This window comes from Nicotiana sylvestris, chromosome 6 (genome assembly GCF_000393655.2).
Source record: "Nicotiana sylvestris chromosome 6, ASM39365v2, whole genome shotgun sequence".
In the NCBI taxonomy this organism is placed as follows: domain Eukaryota; kingdom Viridiplantae; phylum Streptophyta; class Magnoliopsida; order Solanales; family Solanaceae; genus Nicotiana; species Nicotiana sylvestris.
Genome location: NC_091062.1, coordinates 156976666 through 157000694, shown reverse-complemented (window position 1 = coordinate 157000694; position 24029 = coordinate 156976666).

Sequence of the window (24029 nt, the reverse complement as noted above, 5' to 3'; positions counted from 1 at the left end):
AAGACAAAATTATAATTCTCAAACTTCATCTATTCATCATGTTGGTGCTTGTCACCACATGATCTTAAAAGACATGTACCTGGAAAACGAAGGCAGAAGGAGAAAATTTCAGCAGTAGCAGCAGTAACAAAATCAGCAGAATACCAGTTTTTCCACAGATTTGAGCAATAATAAGACCCGAGGAACCCAGATGAATAGTGACAGAAACTTGAGAAAAATTTCAAGATTTGAACCGAACAATATTCACAAGCAAACAATGGACAGATTCTAGAAAAATAACATTTTTCAGATTTCAGTTTCTTTCCTCTATCTGTTTCAAATTCCTATTTCTGATTTTTCTGTTTCTGCTTTTGTATCTGCTTCAGATTGCTATTTCTTTTTCTGTTTTCTTCCTCTCTTTCCTTTTCTTAAAAAAAATCGCAGTCCTTAAAATCTGAGTAAATTTCCCTTTTCAAATCTGATTTCTTCTCTTAAAATCTCTTCAAGTCTCTCCAACTCTCCTAGAACTGATCTTAAAAAAAAACTGACTGCCCTCTATTATGAAAAGCTGATTTCCCTCTCTTCTGAAAACTGATCCCTTTCTGTCTGTCCAGCTCCTGTATTTATACAGGGCTGGTTGCACCCTTTTAGTGCTGGATGGACCCTTTATCCCTTTAAAAAATTAGAAAGTTTCCATTAAAAACTACTTTTTAATACTTTATGATCCTAACATGATTTTCAGCAGCCCCATTATCCCTTGTTCCCCATTAGTATTATTAACTAATAGCAACTAACATTACATTATAATATACTAGTACTAACACCCTGTTTTTACTGTTTCATTCCCATAAGTGCCCCTGAAATCTTAATGTTATTACTGAAAAATCAGAACCTTCAGCAAAACATATTCTAAAATCTGTACAGACTCAGTTATCTTTCTGATTTACAGCTAAATCAATCCTATTAACCTCCTAAACACAATTGTATTTGACCAACTTTTGTAAACTGGAATTCAAACTGGACATTACAACACTGAATTCAGAACTAACATCATAACAGCATATTTCTGAAATTATCAAAATCATTCAGACTGGACTTAACGTTAAACCAAAATCAAACACACACAGGATCACTGTCAATACTGACAATGCCCTGAAACTTTTAATGTTCAGACAATAATATATACAACATACATTTGAATTCACTGATTCACAGACAATCATGATTTAATTGACGAGCATTAATCAATTGACTATTTACAACATTTGTCAATAATTAGTCCAAACAATAGAATCAGACTGTTTCAGTCAACATTTTTAGAAACGAAAAATTCGTAATATAACTAATCGACGAACTTAATCGAGTCGATTACACACATTGTAAACAATCACAAACAATAGAAACTATTCACATTCGGATCAAGTAAATAGGTAGGAGACAGAAATGACAGAATTGATCAAAACGAATATGAAAAACTAAAAATAAAAAACTATTAAAACAGACAACAATACACGTAGAATACACAAAAGAAATAGAAAAAATACCTCTGAATCTTCACTCGAACTCAACTTGGATTTGGACCTTTTTGTTTGAAATTAAACTGACCTTAGTCGAAGTATTTTCCACTGAAAATACTTCGACTAAGGTCGATTAAACCTCAATCTTCATTTAATAGGCACAGAATCCGGAAGTTTGGTATTTTTAGGGTTCTTAAAAACACGATTTGGAATTTAACCATTTCTGGTCAGATTCGAGAAGAACCAAAGATATTCTAGGCACGAGGGAGGCTAGGAGGGTAACTGGTGTGAGTTTGAAACAGATCTGGGTAAATTTTTGTTTGGTCCGAATCTTCAAAAGAAGATTCGAGAAGTTCCGAACGGATTCGAACCTAACAACCAACATATCCATACTCAGGATGACTAGGGGAAGCCATGGTGTTAATTTGGGGCTGATTGGTTTAAATCAAGTTTTCAAGCCAACCTTCGATTTAAGATTCGAAGAGTTGTGGCCTGATTTGAAGGAAACTAAGGTTGGATTTGTGTAGGGGAGGTTCAGGAGGTCCTAGGGTGTTAAGTTGGTGACCGGCGACGTTGATGCCGCCGGGTTTCAGGCGAAGGGGAATAGGGGCGGCTAGGGTTAGGGGTCTGTTTAGAACGATGATGAACAGGAGCGGAGAGGGGGGGATGTTCAGTTAGGGGCTGGGTAAGGTTTGGGATTTATATAGGGGTATGGTGGATTGGTATCGTCCGTTGGATCAATTAGAATGGAGGGCTAGGATCTATTCACTTAACCAAACGGTGTCGTTTGGTTTAAGTTAGGGGGACGGGTTGAACCGGGGCAGTGGGTCGGGTAAGGGTCTTGGGTTAGGGTGATGAGATCTTGGCCGTTGGTTGTATTTAATCCAACGGCCCTTGATTAGAGATGACCAAACGACGTCGTTTGGTATCAGCTTGGGACTGGGTCAGACTTGGCTGTTTGGATTGGGCTGTGGGGGGATTTAACGTTTTGGGCCTGGATTTTAATCCAGGCCCAATTTTGTATAACTTGTGCTATATTTTTTTTATTTTTATTTTTCAATTAATTCATTTTCTAATTTAATTTAAAAAAAAATTATAAAACCATTTTAACTTCACAAAATATATTAATTACTCTATAACCATTATTTAACACATAGACAAAAACATCAATCACACAGTGAAACATTTAAAATAGAACCAATGCGTATTTTTTGCGATTTTATTTAAATTATCTCTTAAATGCACAATTAAATCCTATATGCATGCAATATGTATTTTACTTTATTTTTATTTTATTATGACAAATATAAACATTTACGGACATAATACAAATATTTAACACCACGCAAATTCACAATTACACAGTAAAAGAAATTTATTTTATTTTTTAATTTATTTTGGAGTAGTTTTTCGTAAGGAAAAAATTACGTGCTCACAGCTGCCCCTCTTTGTGCGGAAACTTGAAGAGTTTTCGTACAAAGATAAAGTGAGCGGACACGAGCGATTTTTGCCCGTTCGAATACTCCGTGGGAAGCATTTTTAGAAAGATTTGACCGAACCTCTGCTTCAAAGGTTTCCTACATATCCTTGGCTATAAAGGAATCAGGTCAATGTAGTTCGGGAATTTTTGGTAGCTGGGACTACCATGGGACTGTGATGTTACTGCTGCTTTGTGCTGTTTTTACTGCTTGCTGACCTCCTTATTACACCTTACTTTAAAGGAAATACAAAAAGCTAAATTAGACTATGGTACATGAATTATAAAAATCTTATCTAGATCATGCCCTTGCGTTTCTTGTTGTATTGATATCTTGGTGACTCTTGGGTATTTGGCTTATTCCGTATTCCTTTTGGAACTCTTGTTGTTTCTTGCTGGGGATTCTGTTGGACTTCTCTGCTTTATTGATTCTAAGTGTGCTCCTTTATCATATGAGCGGGCTTTTGATTTCAACACTTCAATTGTATTCCCTCGTTCTTCAGGTGGGTGTCTTGACTGCTTTAATTCTTTGTCCTCATTCTCCAGGTGGACGCCTGACTTCTTCTTTTCTCATCCTATCCTCATTCTCCAGGTGGACGCCTGACTTCTTTTAATTTTCATCCTTATTCTCCAGGTGGACGCCTGATTTCTTCTTTTTCTTTATCCTCATTCTCCAGGTGGACGCCTGATTTCTTCTTTTCTTTGTCCTCATTCTCCAGGTGGACGCCTGACTTCTTCTTTTTCTTTATCCTCATTCTCCAGGTGGACGCCTGATTTCTTCTTTTCTTTGTCTTCATTCTCCAGGTGGACGCCTGACTTCTTCTTTTCTCATCCTCATTTTCCAGGTGGACGCCTGACTTCTTCAATTCTTTGTCCTCATTCTCCAGGTGGACGCCTGACTTCTTCTTTTTCTTTGTCCTCGTTCTCCAGGTGGACGCCTGATTTCTTTAATTCTTTGTCCTTATTCTCCAGGTGGACGCCTGACTTCTTTTTTCTCATCCTCATTCTCCAGGTGGACGCCTGACTTCTTCAATTCTTTGTCCTCATTCTCCAGGTGGACGCCTGACTTCTTCTTTTTCTTTATCCTCATTCTCCAGGTGGACGCCTGATTTCTTCTTTTCTTTGTCTTCATTCTCCAGGTGGACGCCTGACTTCTTCTTTTCTCATCCTCATTTTCCAGGTGGACGCCTGACTTCTTCAATTCTTTGTCCTCATTCTCCAGGTGGACGCCTGACTTCTTCTTTTTCTTTGTCCTCGTTCTCCAGGTGGACGCCTGATTTCTTTAATTCTTTGTCCTTATTCTCCAGGTGGACGCCTGACTTCTTTTTTCTCATCCTCATTCTCCAGGTGGACGCCTGACTTCTTCAATTCTTTGTCCTCATTCTCCAGGTGGACGCCTGACTTCTTCTTTTTCTTTATCCTCATTCTCCAGGTGGACGCCTGATTTCTTATTTTCTTTGTCCTCATTCTCCAGGTGGACGCCTGATTTCTTCTTTTTCTTTGTCCTCATTCTCCAGGTGGACGCCTGACTTCTTCTTTTCTTTGCTAGGTATTTCCAGACACAAATATTGTATTTGCCCCTGTTTTAAATCAAAGAAAACTTCGTTAGTTTAAAGCAGGGTGGTTGGTTGTGGTATTCTTGCCGATGGTGATGTTTCTCTTCGTCTTTCTTTATTGCCTTGGAATGATTGAAAAGACTGTTTTGTATTTGTAATTGATCCTTGACTATAGGATTTCCCTCTGTGTGTTTTCCTTCAAAATCTTTCAACTGTAATCATGTGCTTCTTTTGACTTTGCTGGTCCTCTTTTGATTTCATCTTTCTTACACCCGTACTTTTATCTCCCATCTTTCGTGGCTGTATTTTGTAACCTTGAATCTTGGTAGTATACCTTGACATTCTTTCTTATTTGTTTAGAATAAAATTTATCTCAAAGCTTGGAGAAAGTAAGATTATTAGTAGCGAAATACGCTGATTTCGACAATTATAGAATGAAAAGAAAAATCCAATTTTTGGATGACTGTTGGAAAAGGAATAAAAGACTTATCTGATTGGAATTACTGGCACCAATGATCAGGGTATGCATTTCGGATTAATCAACCCAGTCTTTTAATCAATCTCCTTTCAATTGTCTCAAGGAGTTTTCATTGATCAATTTTCCTCATTTTTCACTTCTCTACTTCCCTTTCGCCTTATGGTGCCTGCGAAGGTTTTCACCAATAAGACTCTCTCATTTTACTTTTCTCTCAACTTCCGTCGCCTTATGGTGCCCGTGTGGGTTTTCACCTATAAGACTCTCTCATTTTTGCTTTCTTTCCTTGTTTGTACCACTTCATTTTCTTGCATCAGCATTTTTCTAAGATTGATCGAAAGGTCTTTTTGGTATAAGGTTAGGAATGGAAAAGGTATTAAAAGCTAAATAGCTGTGGTATGGGTTTAAAATTACAACTCTTGGAATCTTTTCTTATTTCCAATACAATTCCTGCCCCAGTTTCTTGAATGGGGTCTCTTGATATTTCTTTTCCGTGCACATTGTGCATGTCGTGCACCCTATGACCGAGCCGTGAGGCGCCTACGTATCCTTCTTTGAGGAATCAGGTCAAACGTAGTTCACTCCATAATAGTGAAGATTTTTTTTTTTTTTTTTATTGATTCCAAGAGAGGTTAGGAAAGAAACAAGTATGGCTCAAAGGGGAAGCAAATGGTATAGTGTTTGGACAGCAGAATAAATTGCCTTTGTCATTTCAATCTTTGAAATAGTGCTAAACACAAACATTCAAAAGTTATGCATAATATCTCTTTACCGCGTCAGAATTGATCGCCATATCTATGCATTTGCCTTCAATATCTGTTAAACATAGTGCACCATTCGATAATACTCTGGTCACAATGAATGGTCCTTGCCAATTCGGAGCAAATTTGCCTTTTGCTTCAACCTGATGTGGAAGAATGCGTTTCAGCACATGCTGACCTACTTCGAACTTCCGGGGACGCACCTTTTTGTTGTATGCTCTTTCTATTCTTCTTTGATATAATTGACCATGGCATACTGCGGTCAATCGTTTTTCATCAATCAAATTTAACTGTTCTAGACGGGTTTTGACCCATTCATCATCATCAATCTTTGCTTCGGCAATGATCCGAAGGGAAGGAATCTCAATTTCTGCAGGAATTACTGCTTCGGTGCCGTATACCAACAAATAAGGAGTTGCTCCTACTGAAGTGCGAACAGTAGTGCGGTATCCCAATAATGCAAAGGGTAATTTTTCATGCCATTGTTTTGAACCTTCTACCATTTTCCGCAGTATCTTCTTTATGTTTTTGTTGGCTGCTTCTACTGCTCCATTCGCCTTGGGCCGATATGGGGTAGAGTTACGATGTGTAATCTTAAACTGTTGACATACTTCTTTCATTAAGTTGCTGTTAAGATTAGCACCGTTATCCGTGATGATCACCTTCGGGATTCCGAATCGACATATGATATTTGAGTGGACAAAATCGACCACAGCTTTCTTGGTCACTGATTTGAATGTCTTGGCCTCAACCCATTTGGTAAAATAATCAATAGCTACCAGAATGAATCTGTGTCCATTGGATGCTGCCGGTTCAATTGGTCCGATCACATCCATGCCCCAAGCAACGAAAGGCCATGGTGCCGACATTGTGTGCAACTCGGATGGTGGAGAATGAATCAAATCTCCGTGTATTTGGCATTGATGACATTTGCGTACAAAACTGATACAATCTCTCTCCATGGTAAGCCAATAGTAACCAGCCCGTAGGATCTTCTTTGCCAACACATATCCACTCATGTGGGGTCCACAAACTCCTGAATGTATTTCAGCCATGACAATTGTAGCTTGTCTGGCATCTATGCATCTTAATAATCCAAGATCTGGTGTTCTTTTATACAAAACTCCTCCGCTCAAGAAGAATCCATTTGCTAATCGCCTGATGGTCCTCTTTTGATCTCCTGTGGCTTGTGCGGGATATATGCTCATCCTGATATATTCCTTGATGTCGTGGAACCATGGTTCTCCATCAAATTCTTCTTCAACCATATTGCAATAAGCGTGCTGATTGTGGATTTGAATATGTATTGGATCCACATAAGCTTTGTCTGGATGGTGCAACATTGATGCTAGAGTAGCCAATGCATCAGCAACTTCATTATGGATTCTTGGAATATGTTGGAATTCCACTGATTGAAACCGCTGACAAAGATCATGTAGACATTGTCGGTATGGTATGAGCTTCAAATCTCGGGTTTCCCATTCTCCTTGAATTTGATGTATCAAAAGATCCGAATCTCCCATGACTAAGATTTCTCGGATACCCATGTCTGCAGCTAGCCTTAACCCCAAAATGCAAGCTTCATATTCAGCCATATTATTGGTGCAATAAAATCGCAATTGAGCCGTAACAGGATAGTGACGCCCTGTTTCAGAAATGATTACAGCTCCTATTCCGACTCCTTTCATGTTGGCGGCTCCATCAAAGAAAAGTTTCCAGCCAGGTTTTTCGATTTGTTCCACCTCGTCGATATGCATTGTTTCTTCATCAGGAAAATAAGTCTTCAACGGCTCATATTCCTCATCGACCGGGTTTTCGGCTAAATGATCGGCCAGTGCTTGAGCCTTCATTGCAGTTCTAGTCACATAGATGATGTCGAATTCCGTGAGCAATATCTGCCACTTTGCAAGTCTTCCCGTTGGCATAGGCTTTTGAAAAATGTATTTCAAGGGATCCAAACGAGAAATGAGGTAAGTAGTGTAGGATGACAAATAGTGTTTTAATTTTTGAGCTACCCATGTTAGGGCGCAACATGTCTTTTCCAGATGAGTATACTTAACCTCATAAGCTGTGAACTTCTTGCTAAGGTAGTAGATGGCCTGTTCTTTTCTGCCAGTGAGGTCATGCTGCCCCAATACACAACCAAATGAATTTTCCAAAACCGTCAAGTAAAGAATCAAAGGTCTTCCTGGCTCTGGCGGGACCAACACGGGTGGGTTTGATAAGTACCCTTTTATTTTATCGAACGCTTCCTGACACTCATCGGTCCATTTGACTGCAGCATCCTTTTTTAACAATTTGAAAATTGGCTCGCAGGTTGTTGTGAGCTGAGCAATAAACCTACTGATATAATTTAACCTTCCCAACAAACTCATTACTTCAGTTTTGTTTCTTGGGGGTGGCAGTTCTTGGATGGCTTTGATCTTTGATGGGTCTAGCTCGATGCCTCGTCGACTGACTATGAATCCCAGCAATTTTCCAGATGGAACTCCGAATGCGCACTTGGCAGGGTTAAGCTTGAGGTTGTACCTGCGAAGTCTTAAGAAGAACTTCCTCAAATCCCCAACGTGGTTGGTCTGATGCTTTGATTTTATGATTACATCATCCACGTATACCTCAATTTCCTTGTGTATCATATCATGAAACACTGTGGTCATTGCTCTCATATAGGTTGCTCCGGCGTTCTTCAAACCGAATGGCATTACCCTGTAGCAATAAGTTCCCCATGGTGTGATGAATGCCGTCTTTTCTGCATCTTCTTCATCCATTAGAATTTGATGATATCCGGCATAACAGTCCACGAAAGATCCTATATCATGCTTGGCACAATTGTCGATCAAGATATGGATATTGGGTAATGGGAAATTATCCTTTGGACTTGCTTTGTTGAGATTGCGATAGTCGACGCATACTCTAATTTTGCCGTCTTTCTTTGGCACAGGAACGATATTAGCTAACCAAACAGGATATCGAGTGACTCGAATGACCTTTGCTTCCAATTGTTTGGTGATTTCTTCTTTAATTCTCACACTCATATCAGGCTTGAATTTTCTCAGCCTCTGCTTGACAGGAGGCACCATTGGATCGGTGGGCAATTTGTGGACCACTAAATCAGTGCTCAAGCCCGGCATATCGTCATATGACCATGCAAAAACATCTTTGAATTCTATGAGTGCTTTAATTAAATCCTCTCGGATTTTTGGCTCGAGGATGGACACTTATTTTAGTTTCTCGGACATTACTCGTGTCCCCTATATTGACATCCTCGGTATCATTCAAGTTAGGTTTGATTTTTTCCTCAAAGTGAATTAACTCTTTACTAATCTCTTCAAAAACCTCATCTTCATCATATTCTGATTCATAATCACAATATGTTTCTTGAATTAATATTTCGGAATCAGATTGATTTTTAAGACTGGGCTGAAGATTCCTCATGCATGCCATATCACTAGAGCCAGCATAAAAAGAACTGTACAAAAAAGAAGAAAAAGAAAAGAAAGCTATTAGGAATGATAATAAAAAGGAAACTGCTTTTTATTGGATAATGAAAGATAACAAGGTTTTGCACACTTCAAACCGACTGTAAGATAAACTTTGGGATTACAACCTTGAAATAACCCAAACAAACTGAAAGAAAATCAAAATAAACTACCAAGACTCCTTTCGAATTGGGATAGGAGTGGCTTCCCAATTATTGAGCTTTGTTTTCGGTCCAACGAATTGAACTTCTGCATTGCTACACTCTTCTCTGCTTTCCAACATATTCACATCACCAAACAATTTCTCGAACCTTTCAATTAATTCCTCCTCAGGATTGATCCGGGATTTAGGAATTGTTGTTACCGGGCGATTTTTAGCGCCGGTATTGACAAAAGACTTCGACAGCTGTGGTACTGGTTTTGGAAGAACCCATGCTTGGTGTTTCAACTTCCTGGCCTTTATCACGTCATTGGTGGTAGGTGTGAACCCTAAACCGAATGTTCCCCAGTTCTCGGGGAGAGATACTGGTTGTACAATTCCTTGCAAAGATAAGCCCAGACCTTTGCCGGGTATAAAGCCATTCTTCAGCATTTCATAAGCTACCATGACTGATGTAGAGGACACCTTTGGATTCGCAAGGTATTTTCCTTCTGGAATTTTCTCTACCGACACTGTGTCTGATACTTGGTATACCCATGGTCCTTGGTCAATTTCTGCTCCCTCGACTGGTACAATGGTGCTGTTGTGAGCATTTAAATTTTCTTCTCCATGCACGACTATTTCTTGATGGTCCCATTCAAACTTGACAACCTGATGTAATGTTGACGGGACTGCTTTAGCAGCATGGATCCATGGTCGACCCAACAACAAGTTGTAAGAAACAGTCATGTCCAAAACTTGGAATTCCATTGTGAATTCAACTGGCCCTATAGTTAGTTCCAACACTATGTCGCCAAATGAATCTCTACTTCCACCGTCAAATCCTCGTACGCAGATACTGTTCTTTTGAATCCTCTCCTCTTTAATTTTTAATTTGTTTAAAGTGGAGAGAGGGCATATGTTTGCACTGGACCCATTGTCGACCAATACCCGGGTTACTACGGAGTTTTCACATTTCACGGTGAGGTAAAGAGCTCTGTTGTGCTCGGTACCTTCCACAGGTAATTCATCATCAGCAAATGTAATCCTGTTCGTCTCAAAGATTCTGTTGGCTATTTTGCCCAAATGATTTACAGAGATCTTTTCAGGAACATGAGCTTCATTCAGGATTTTCATCAATGCCAGACGGTGTTCCTCTGAATGGATCAGTAATGACAACAATGAAATTTGAGCGGGGGTCTTCTTTAATTGATCCACAACAGAATAATCATGGAGCTTCATTTTTCTTAAAAACTCCTCCGCCTCTTCTTCCGTCACAGCTTTCTTCGTGGGCATTGGATTGTTTTTAGTTTTTCTCAGCTCTTCGGGAGTAAAACATCTTCCCGAACGAGTCAAGCCTTGTACCTCACACACTTCTTCCTTGATTTCTTTGCCTTTGTACATTACGGTCACCCGTTCATAGTTCCATGGGATGGCTTTGTTGTTGATGATTGGCAGCTGAATTACAGGTGCAATAATAACTCGATCTGTACGTGCTCCTTCCACAATTACGACGGGTTTGTTAGCAACCCCTGGTACTATCACCTTTGTCCTCTCTTGTTTTGCGGCAACTTTGTTCGATGATCCCTCATCGACTATCATAGACGGTTCACCACCATTCTTGTTATGCTTAGACACCGGCTTCTCCTCCATTAACTGCTTATCTGGCTTGGTTTCATGAGACTTGATCATCATGACAGTTTGTGACGGCTTCTTTGTCTCCCCATCAGCTTGTATGATTTCTATCATATTAGCCTCTTGATGGGCTGGCATTGGATTTCTATTGATATTTGGAGCTTCGGGGGTTTGAACCTCGATTTTATTAGTATCAATCAGCTCTTGTATTGCATTTTTCAAATGCCAACATTTCTCTGTATCATGGCCTGGTGTACCGGAGCAATATTCACAGCTAATGGTGTAATCCAGATTCTTTGGTGGAGGATTGGGTAGCTTGGATTGTATTGGTCTCAACATGTCTAACTGTCTCAGCCTGTGGAACAGACTAGTGTAAGACTCTCCCAATGGAGTGTAAGTTTTCTTTTTCTGTTCCCTTTCTCCCCTGAATGCTGGTCTAGGCCTGAAACCTGGTCCGGGATAAGCTCGGGGGTAGGTATTTGGTGTGACAGGAGCACGCCAATTGGTGTGAACAGGTGGCTGATTGTATGCTTGAGCGTGGTTAATGGCGAAATGAGGCTCTGAAGGGTGATAGTAATGTTGGGATGAATCATGGTGGTAAGCTGATTGGCGAGGTCGTTGCTGATTATAGTAAAGCGGTGAACCCCTGGGTCCTGGCCAAATTCCTGAATCAACTACGGTTGCTTCCTCCCTCTTCTTTCTTCCGATTCCTCCTACCCCGCCTTGAATAGCTTGAGTAGTTGCCTTAATTGCTGAATAGCTCATGATTTTGTTTGTCTTGAGGCCTTCTTCTACCATACCTCCCATTTTCACTACCTCGTTGAATGATTTTCCAACCGCTGAAACCAAGTGGGCGTAGTAAGTTGGTTCCAAGGCTTGGAGGAAGTAGTCTACCATTTCGCTCTCCTTCATAGGAGGATCCACTCTTGCTGCCTGTTCTCTCCACCGAAAACCATACTCTCTGAAACTTTCATTGTGTTTCTTCTCAAATTTGGTCAAAGATAATCGATCTGGGATGATTTCCAGATTGTATTGGAAATGGTATGCGAATGCCTGTGCCAGGTCATCCCAGGTGTACCATCTTCCATGGTCTTGGCGTGTATACCACTCCAAAGCTGATCCGCTTAGACTTTGACTGAAGTAAGCCATCAATAATTCATCCTTTCCCCCAGCTCCTCGCATCTTGCTACAGAAACCCCTTAGGTGGGCTACTGGGTCGCCGTGCCCGCTGTATAGGTCAAATTTGGGCATCTTGAAGCCAAATGGCAATTGTACATTAGGGAATAAGCATAAATCTTTGTAGGCTACACTGACTTGCCCACCTAATCCTCGCATGTCTCGGAACGACTGTTCTAGACTTTTGACCTTCCTGAACATCTCTTCTTGTTCAGCATTTTTGGCTGGCTTGTTAATTTCGGTTGGGAGATCAAACTGAGGAGCAGGTGAATTGATTTCGGAGGCTTTGAAGGTGGGCTCCGGGGGGTAATATTGGTTGTCTTGGGCCTGAAATGTAGGCTCACTAGGAGATTTGTGAAATGTAGCAGGGGAAGGTGCTACAAAAACAGGAGTCATAGGTGGAGGAAGGTACGGAACTGGTTTTGGAGGTGGAGACTGTGGTGTCTGAGAGGTGGTGCCTCGGTAGTGCTGATAAATGGGGAAACTTGGGGATAATTCAGTGGTGATATTATCCTGAGTTTGGATTATTGATGGAGCAGGGTTATTTGGGTAAGATGGGGGCAACTGTCCTGTAGACCAAGCTTGATACATTTCTGCCATTTGCTGCTTGAGCTTAAGCATTTCTTCTTTCATTTTCCCGACATCCATCTCTTCTATCTCCATACTTGTGTCAACATCTGGGATAGACATACTTTCGGGTATTGGTCCTTTTGATCTTGTGTGATAGTGATAATATGCCAGTATACTCTTTAGAGAAACTAACTGGTTGAATTCTGAAAATGGACAAACTTGTTAGTTTTGAGAGTTTAACACATATATAATCACACGTTGAGATGCAATGCTCCTAGACAAATAATCCCTTTCTATTATGCATTCGCTCGGTTGCTTGTATCGTCCCAGCTTTTGAAAATTTTTTATTGTTATTCACTTTTATTTATTACAGATATCTTTATCGTGGTGGTCGACTCTTAGAGATTGCCTATGTATTATGTCAAACATGAATCAGACCTTGCGTAGTTCGGACCAAAGTCAATCATGTTTATTTATTACACAAAGATGGAATTACATTCGAAAACTTTAAGAAAATAGCTTGAAACACACACACTTAAATCAGAATAAAAGATACAATTCATAACATCTCACAAAATGCCCCACTTTCCACTTTTGTTCTCTAATATTGGATTATCTGCTCAATGTGGGGCTTGACCTGGATGGCCTCCCAGCGTACGATACATCCTTTCCAACTCTATTGCTAGATGACGAGCAAAAGTGGGCGCATGCTCTGTAAACCTTTCATAATCCATTCCTTGGCAGTTTACATAACTTTGAGATGTGAAGACTGCCAAGTCGTGGACTTGTGCCCTGAAACCTTGGAGACGTTGGTCTTGGTCTTGCAATTGCTGCTGACGAGTGGTGGCTATGTCTCTGACATGGTTTTCACGATCTAAAGCTGATTCTAATAGAGCTCGGAGTCTGGCCTGCTCTAATCTTGCTTGTGATCTTTCCCTGTCGAGGTCTGCTTGTTGGTATTCTCTGTTGCATCTTCTTGCCTCTTCTAGTTGTGCACGAAGCTGGTCTTCTGATCGCATCCAATAGTCTTTTTCCTTCTTGAATTGAGCCTTGTCTTTTTCGGATTGCCTATCCTGGCGTTCCTTGTTAGATCTGGCTTCTTCATTTAATTGTTGGATCCTTTCTTTTGCTTTGCTCAATGCCCTTTCGTTTTCTGCAATAATGGAGTCAAAATCTTGCATTTTTTCGAAGAGATTGGCGATGGTTTTTTGATCTTTCCAGCTTCTCTTTGGCGTTTCAGAGACTCTTTTCATTTTTTGGAATCTAGCATGAAGATTTTCATTCTCACAAGCTAGACTCTTTTTCTCGCCTTTGGCTTCTTGTTCTTGCAAATCTTTCTCCAAACTGAGGCTTCTTAGATTTTCTTTTAGGGCATGGATAGTGGCTTTGTACCCTTTTTCTTTTTCTCCCCAGATTAACCGCTCTTGGATTTTATCATTGAAATTTTGAACATGGGGTCTTTTTGTTGGCCTTTTTAGCTCAGGTTCCGGTGCATCATCCACGCGGGACCGCTTTTCGAACCACCTTGCATATCCAGGATTTATCTCACCCTTGGTAGCGTCTAGGACTTGAGTATCACTTTTCAAGTATCGGCACCCATTCCACATCTGCTGAAGTAGAGCTTCGGGAATAGTGGCTTCTGGGTGTAATTCGATTACTTGCATACTCAAATCTTCCTCATCAGGAACTATTTGATATCTCCCTAGTTGCCTTAAGACTCTTAGTGGTGCATATGGCTGAATGCTTCTCAATCCCAATAGTAGTAGATAACTATTTGAGGTTGACATATGTATTACTTCTCTCATCGGGAGCCATCCCAGAGTCCATTCAATTTGATTTGCCGTTAAAGCCTTTAGATGAGATACCCATGCTTCTATCCCTTCTGGAGCTTGGTAATTTTTTGTTCTTTCCTCATAGCTCTCGATGCAATTAGCTCTGTTCGACCCATACTGTATGATCTTGGGTTGTTGTTGGAGATGTTCAATCACCCACATTTGCAACAAAATTTTGCATCCTTCGAAAACCTTCGCCCCTGATTTGCATAAAGTCAAAGCCCGATAAATATCTGACAGAATGATGGGGACAAGGGTGTGATTTTCTTTAGTGGTGAGGATTTGCACAATTTTTGCGGTGCGAATATCAATTGTTCGCTCTTTATTTGGGAAGACCATGACTCCTAGAAAAGCCACCATGAAAGCAAATCGTCGGTGTATCTGCCAAGTGTCTTTGTTTTGCTTATTAGTAAGGCCTTTCTCATGAATTTCGAACCCATCTGACTTTCCAAATCTGGAATACAAAAAGTTGAAGGAACAACATCCATTGATGACATTGCTTTTCCTGATTTGACTGCTGATGTTCAGAAGACCGAAGAATCGATGTATTGAAGGAGCCTTTGTGAATATCAAGCTTTGATTTCTTAAACTTCCGTCAAAACCAACATAGCCAGCTACCTCCTCTAATGTAGGAGTAAGCTCGAAGTCAGAGAAACGGAAAACATTGTGAACAGGGTCCCAGAAAGTTACTAATGCCGTAATCAGATCATCCCGAGGCTCAACTTTCATAATGTCCGTGAGATTTCCCAAATGCTTGACGACCCATTTTTGACCGTCTTCGCCCAAATCATACCACCACATTTGAAGCTGACATAGAAATTCCTCCGTACTTGTGGATGAGGGGCTTTGTGTGGTGCTCATTTTGTATCTGAAATTTAATTTTAATAAAGTCAAAATTTATACTAAAATTTATTTTCGATTTTTTTTTTCATTAAATATTTTTATTTCAAAATTTAAAACTATTTTTTTTTCGAAAATTTTAAAACAACCCATTTTATTCCTTGCTTCTTACCATGATTTTATTTAAGCTGGTCAACAAGCATGTTTGAGGCAAATGAATGCACAAGTAGCAAGTAGGATGCATCATGATGGTCTTTTAATTTTGGGTTCACCTGTCCTAGACAGACCCAACCCCTGTGTTGAGTCTCCAAGGGCAAATGCATATGATGCAAATATTCGTTCCTACTAGGGATCCGGTACATGGCTGAGTTATTCTAAGTGTAAAACCTTAGGTTGATTGTTCTAAACCTGGCTTACCCAAACGGACAGTTTGAGCCGAAGCGGGGGCAACGTACCGGGAGCACGAAAGTCTGCCCGGCCTAGTTACTTGTCCCAACTCCGTCTTATTTGGTATGACTTTAACAGAAAGGTGGGTCACGCGCACGTGTACACCATAAATTCAGAAGACTCAGAAAGAAGGGGGTTTCGTAGCAGTTGTATATATTCACAATTCAAATAATATTAAAGCGGTAAAAAAAAACATTTAGCATATTAGCATATAAACAGTTGAAAATTATATAGTAAGTAAGCCAATAAAACAGATATTTTAAGCTCGAATTCTTTAAACCCTGAACCAATGGTTCTGGGTTAAGATAACACAAATTCCCCAGCAGAGTCGCCAGAGCTGTCGCACCTCCTTTTTGCCGCGCCCGCGGGGCGCGTGGGGAGTTTTCTCCAATTAAAGGACAGTCGAAACGGGATTTGTTTATTTGTTTCAGAGTCGCCACCTGGGAATTTTGAGGCGTCCCAAGTCACCAATTATAATCCCTGAATCGAGGAGAATATGACTCTGTTTATTTTTTCTGCGAACCAAAAATCCTGAGTAAGGAATTCTGTTAATCCGGAAGAAGGTGTTAGGCATTTCCGAATTCCGTGGTTCTAGCACGGTCGCTTAACTGTTTTTATTATTGGCTTAATCATCTTGATTTTATTAAATATATTTATGTTATCTGATTTTACTACCGCTTATACTTATCGTGATTAAGGACCCTTCTTCGAATCGAATTACGCGTACGTATATTCGTGTTACAAATTTAAAATGCGGAATTGTGTCACGCGTACGTGTACACAATAATTTTTTGATAATATTTTAAACAATCATTTTTTCGAGATTGTGTTTAATCAAGGATATTTATTTTTATTGAATAGTGAACCGTACATCTCGGGTTTTTATGAAATTGATTTAACGCCTTTGGAAAAATCTTTTATTAAATATTCGCTCGAAATTGCGCGTACGCATAATCCGAATTTTTGCTTTTAAAAATATAATCAGGGTACGCGAACGTATCCCTAATTGCGCAAAATATTTATAATGATATTAGGGATTTTTCCACAAATTGTTTATTATATTATGAGAAATCTTTATTTAAAATACTCTTAATTCTTAAAAAAAATCCACAATTTATTGATTGTCGCCCATTGATTATAATTTCGCGTATGAATTACATTCCTCCAAACTATTCAAATTTAAAGAAAAGAATAAACATATGATTAACACTATTTTTAGTAAATACAACATATGTATACTAAAATGTGAATAACGTATGAAACTAAAAAAATTCAATTCTTGAAAGGAAATGATATTTTCGAAGAGTTCTCAATATTCTTTTTGCAACGAATGCTACTATTTACACTCTTAAACTTGTTATACATTATAAATCTAATCTCTTTCTACATTGCTTGTTCTTAATTTGATAGGCCTAATTATTTTTGATTAATTGCTATTGATTGAATTCGAAATATACTTAATCAACCCAATTTTTATTCTCAACCTATACGAGTTATTTGGCCGACATAAAAAAAATCGTTGACTTAAGAAGACAATATCACATATAACATGAATATACCCCTACACCATTCACCATATGCCAATATCGTGAATATAACAGATTTTATCGATGCATCTTTCGGCTATTGATTATGAACATGAACATTATTATGCTAAATATGAACAAGACACAATCAATACTATCTTAGCCTTAAAAATCAGATGTTTAACAACATAGACTAGTAATGCTGTTATCTTGAAATTTCCATACTAGTCTATACTAGCAATTTTAAGAGATGCGATTAATGGCCAGTTTTCTGCCATGTTCCCTATTTTGATGATTAAAATACAACTTATACTGAATGAAAATTCGAAATAAATAACTTTGTTACAATATTTATACAAAAACTTCAAAAGGAAATAATTAGCTAATAGTTATCGTATCAAGCATATTGTCATATTAACCTACACGAAACAAAACAGAAGTTTGAACTACTGAATTTAAACACGTGGAAGACAAAATTATAATTCTCAAACTTCATCTATTCATCATGTTGGTGCTTGTCACCACATGATCTTAAAAGACATGTACCTGGAAAACGAAGGCAGAAGGAGAAAATTTCAGCAGTAGCAGCAGTAACAAAATCAGCAGAATACCAGTTTTTCCACAGATTTGAGCAATAATAAGACCCGAGGAACCCAGATGAATAGTGACAGAAACTTGAGAAAAATTTCAGATTTGAACCGAACAATATTCACAAGCAAACAATGGACAGATTCTAGAAAAATAACATTTTTCAGATTTCAGTTTCTTTCCTCTATCTGTTTCAAATTCCTATTTCTGATTTTTCTGTTTCTGCTTTTGTATCTGCTTCAGATTGCTATTTCTTTTTCTGTTTTCTTCCTCTCTTTCCTTTTCTTAAAAAAAATCGCAGTCCTTAAAATCTGAGTAAATTTCCCTTTTCAAATCTGATTTCTTCTCTTAAAATCTCTTCAAGTCTCTCCAACTCTCCTAAAACTGATCTTAAAAAAAACTGACTGCCCTCTATTATGAAAAGCTGATTTCCCTCTCTTCTGAAAACTGATCCCTTTCTGTCTGTCCAGCTCCTGTATTTATACAGGGCTGGTTGCACCCTTTTAGTGCTGGATGGACCCTTTATCCCTTTAAAAAATTAGAAAGTTTCCATTAAAAACTACTTTTTAATACTTTATGATCCTAACATGATTTTCAGCAGCCCCATTATCCCTTGTTCCCCATTAGTATTATTAACTAATAGCAACTAACATTACATTATAATATACTAGTACTAACACCCTGTTTTTACTGTTTCATTCCCATAAGTGCCCCTGAAATCTTAATGTTATTACTGAAAAATCAGAACCTTCAGCAAAACATATTCTAAAATCTGTACAGACTCAGTTATCTTTCTGATTTACAGCTAAATCAATCCTATTAACCTCCTAAACACAATTGTATTTGACCAACTTTTGTAAACTGGAATTCAAACTGGACATTACAACACTGAATTCAGAACTAACATCATAACAGCATATTTCTGAAATTATCAAAATCATTCAGACTGGACTTAACGTTAAACCAAAATCAAACACACACAGGATCACTGTCAATACTGACAATGCCCTGAAACTTTTAATGTTCAGACAATAATATATACAACATACATTTGAATTCACTGATTCACAGACAATCATGATTTAATTGACGAGCATTAATCAATTGACTATTTACAACATTTGTCAATAATTAGTCCAAACAATAGAATCAGACTGTTTCAGTCAACATTTTTAGAAACGAAAAATTCGTAATATAACTAATCGACGAACTTAATCGAGTCGATTACACACATTGTAAACAATCACAAACAATAGAAACTATTCACATTCGGATCAAGTAAATAGGTAGGAGACAGAAATGACAGAATTGATCAAAACGAATATGAAAAACTAAAAAAAAACTATTAAAACAGACAACAATACACGTAGAATACACAAAAGAAATAGAAAAAATACCTCTGAATCTTCACTCGAACTCAACTTGGATTTGGACCTTTTTGTTTGAAATTAAACTGACCTTAGTCGAAGTATTTTCCACTGAAAATACTTCGACTAAGGTCGATTAAACCTCAATCTTCATTTAATAGGCACAGAATCCGGAAGTTTGGTATTTTTAGGGTTCTTAAAAACACGATTTGGAATTTAACCATTTCTGGTCAGATTCGAGAAGAACCAAACATGACACAATGGTACGAGGGAGGCTAGGAGGGTAACTGGTGTGAGTTTGAAACAGATCTGGGTAAATTTTTGTTTGGTCCGAATCTTCAAAAGAAGATTCGAGAAGTTCCGAACGGATTCGAACCTAACAACCAACAGATCCATACTCAGGATGACTAGGGGAAGCCATGGTGTTAATTTGGGGCTGATTGGTTTAAATCAAGTTTTCAGGCCAACCTTCGATTTAAGATTCGAAGAGTTGTGGCCTGATTTGAAGGAAACTAAGGTTGGATTTGTGTAGGGGAGGTTCAGGAGGTCCTAGGGTGTTAAGTTGGTGACCGGCGACGTTGATGCCGCCGGGTTTCAGGCGAAGGGGAATAGGGGCGGCTAGGGTTAGGGGTCTGTTTAGAACGATGATGAACAGGAGCGGAGAGGGGGGGGGTGTTCAGTTAGGGGCTGGGTAAGGTTTGGGATTTATATAGGGGTAGGGTGGATTGGTATCGTCCGTTGGATCAATTAGAATGGAGGGCTAGGATCTATTCACTTAACCAAACGGTGTCGTTTGGTTTAAGTTAGGGGGACGGGTTGAACCGGGGCAGTGGGTCGGGTAAGGGTCTTGGGTTAGGGTGATGAGATCTTGGCCGTTGGTTGTATTTAATCCAACGGCCCTTGATTAGAGATGACCAAACGACGTCGTTTGGTATCAGCTTGGGATTGGGTCAGACTTGGCTGTTTGGATTGGGCTGTGGGGGGGGGGGATTTAACGTTTTGGGCCTGGATTTTAATCCAGGTCCAATTTTGTATAACTTGTGCTATATTTTTTTTATTTTTATTTTTCAATTAATTCATTTTCTAATTTAATTTAAAAAAAAATTATAAAACCATTTTAACTTCACAAAATATATTAATTACTCTATAACCATTATTTAACACATAGACAAAAACATCAATCACACAGTGAAACATTTAAAATAGAACCAATGCGTATTTTTTGCGATTTTATTTAAATTATCTCTTAAATGCACAATTAAATCCTATATGCATGCAATATGTATTTTACTTTATTTTTATTTTATTATGACAAATATAAACATTTACGGACATAATACAAATATTTAACACCACGCAAATTCACAATTACACAGTAAAAGAAATTTATTTTATTTTTTGATTTATTTTGGAGTAGTTTTTCGTAAGGCAAAAATTACGTGCTCACATTCCCTACCGATACCGTGTCAAAAACCTGATAAACCCATGTCCCCTTGTCGTCTTCAAACTCTATGAACAGAACAATGTCATCACTGGGAACACACAAATTATCTTCGCCATGCACAACAATTTCCTGTCTATCTTATTCAAACTTAACCATTTGATGCAAAGTGGACGGGACTGCTTTGGCAGCATGAATCCAGGATCAACCCAAAAACAGATTGTAAGAAACAGCCACATCAAGCACCTGGAATTCCATAGTAAATTCAACTGGACCTATTGTAAGCTCGAGCACTAAGTCCCCGACTGAATCTTTCCCTCCATCGTCGAATCCCCGAACGCAGATACTGTTCTTGTGAATTCTTTCATCATCCACCTTCAACTTGTTCAGAGTGGAAAGAGGGAAAATATTTGCACTGGAACCATTGTCAACCAGTACCCGAGTAACCACGGAATCTTCACATTTCACCGTCAGATAGAGGGCTCTATTGTGCTCAGTACCCTCCACGGGCAACTCATCATCAGAAAAAGTGACTCTGTTTACCTCAAATATTTTGTTAGTTATCTTTTCCAAGTGGTTTACTAAGATTTTGTTAGGAACGTGGTCTTCATTCAAGATCTTCATCAAAGCCCGATGGTGCTCGTCTGAATGGATCAATAATGACAATAACGAGATCTGATTCGGTGCCTTCCTTAACTGCTCCACAATGGAATAATCCTACACTTTCATCTTTCTTATAAATTCCTCTAATTCTTCCTCGGTCACAGCTTTCTTCACCAACACTGGGTTATCTTTGGAGATCTTAGCTTTTCTTAACTCTTCGGGGGCAAAGCATCTCCCCGATCTAGTCAAACCATGGGTCTCACACACTCCTTCTTTAACCTCTTTCCCCTTGTAATTCACTGTCACTCGTTCATAATTCCATGGGACTGCCTTGCTATTGACTATCGATAATTGAGTTACTGGTTTGATAATGACAGGATCTGTGCGGGCGCCCTTCACAATTACCACAGGCTTGTTCGTCACTCCTGGCACAACCACTTTTGCCCTTTCATGTTTTCCTACAACGTCACTTGAGGACCCCTCCTTGACCTCCACAGATGGTTCATTATTTGACCCGTTCAATTTGATCACATACTTCTCACTTGTTGACTTTTCAAACGGCTTGGCTTCACTAGCCCGAATCATCATGACGGTTTGCGAAGGCTTCTTAGGCTCCCCTCCCTTATGCACTATCTCAATCATATTTTTCTCATAATGGGCCGACAACGGGTTCTGGTTGATATTGGGTGCCTCCGGGGCTTGGACCTCAATCCGATTAGTATCAATGAGCTCTTGAATAAATGTTTTCAATTTCCAGCATTTCTTTGTATCATGACTCGGGACCCCTGAACAATACTCACAACTCACCGAGCGGTCAAGATTTCTGGGAGGGGGATTTGGTAGTTTAGCCTCGATCGGATTCAACATACCCAACTGTCTCAATCTATGGAATAGACTAGTATATGATTCTCCCAATGGAGTGAAAGTCTTCTGCTTCTGCAACCTCTCATTCTTAAAGACTTGATTTGGCCGAAAACCTATTCCAGGGGGATTTCTGTCGGTTCTTGGGGTGGATAGGTATTTTGTGGAGCTGGGTATGGATTTTGTGGAGTTGGCGCATGCCATTGTGCGTGAACGGGAGGTTGGGTAAACATTTGTGCGTGATGGACGGAAAAATAAGGATCTGGCAGTGGATAGTAGTGTTGTGGTGGGCTATATGGAGTGTGGCGGTAAGTTTGGGGATTGGGTCGAGGTGGGTTGTAGTAACATGGAGGTTTCCTGGATCCGACCTAAGCTCCCGACTCAATTGTCGCAACATCCTCTTTCTTCTTCTTCCCGAGTACACCTCCAGTACCGTTTTGAATAGCCTGGGTGGTCGCTTTGATTGTTGAATAACTCATGATCTTGTTGGACTAGAGTCCCTACTCAACCATGCCTCCCATTTTTACAACCTCATTAAAGGACTTGCCAATGCTGATACCAAGTGACCAAAATAAGTGGGTTCCAAAGCCTGCAAGAAATAATCAACCTTCTCACTTTCTTTCATCGGAGGGTCAACCCTTGCTACTTGCTCTCTCCACCGGAATCCATATTCCGTGAAACTCTCACCGGTCTTCTTCTCAATCTTTGTTAATGACAGACGGTTTGGTATAATTTCAAGATTGTACTTAAAATGGCAGGCAAAGGCTTGGGCCAAATCGTCCCATGTGTACCACCTGTTGTGATCTTGTCTGGTATACCATTCTAATGCCGATCCACTCAAACTTTGGCTGAAATATGCCATCAGCAATTCATCTCTTCCGTCTGCTCCTCTCATCTTGCTACAAAATCCTCTTAAGTGTGCTACTGGGTCGCCATGCCCGTCGTCAGATCAAACTTAGGCATCTTGAACCCTGCTGGTAACTGAACATCTGGGAAAAGACATAAATCTTTATAGGCCATACTTACTTGACCCCCCAACCCCCTCATATCTCCGAACGATTGTTCTAAGCTTTTGCCATTTCTGATCATCTCTTCATTCTCGGGATTTTTGGGTGGCTTCTCGGTCTCCACCGGGAGATCATGATGAGGGGTGTAAGCATATGGTTCTGGAACTTTGAAGGTGGGTTCAGGGAGATAATACTGGTTGTCGTGAGTTTGGAACAGAGGTTCACTGGAAGATCGGTGTAATGCGGCAGGTGGAGGTACCACAAAAATAGGTGTGATTAGTGGAGGAGGGTGCGGGACTTGTCTGGGTGGAGGAGCTTATGATGTATGGGAAGTGGTGTCGTAGCATTGTTGGTAGAGGGGAAAGGCGGGAGATGAGTTCACGGTGGGAAGCTCCTGAGGTTGGGCCGCTGGTGGGATATAAGTAGGGTTGACGGGATAAACCGGTGGTGGATGCCCCTTTGCCCAGGCTTGGTACATTTCAACCATTTGTTGATTTAACTTATACATCTCTTCCTTCATCGCATTAACATCCAATTCTTCCACCTCTTTTGACGGGTCAACAATACTTGCCTCCAATTCTTGGTTGTCCATGTTCAGCTTGTCTTTTGATCGGGTGTTGTATGAGTGAGTTGCTAGAATGTCAATCAACTAACCACCTGCCTGGGCTCAATATATCAACAACAACCTTGTTAGTGATTAGGGCTTTAACAAATTGGTAACCGCACATTTGGGGAATGAATGCACCTAAGCAG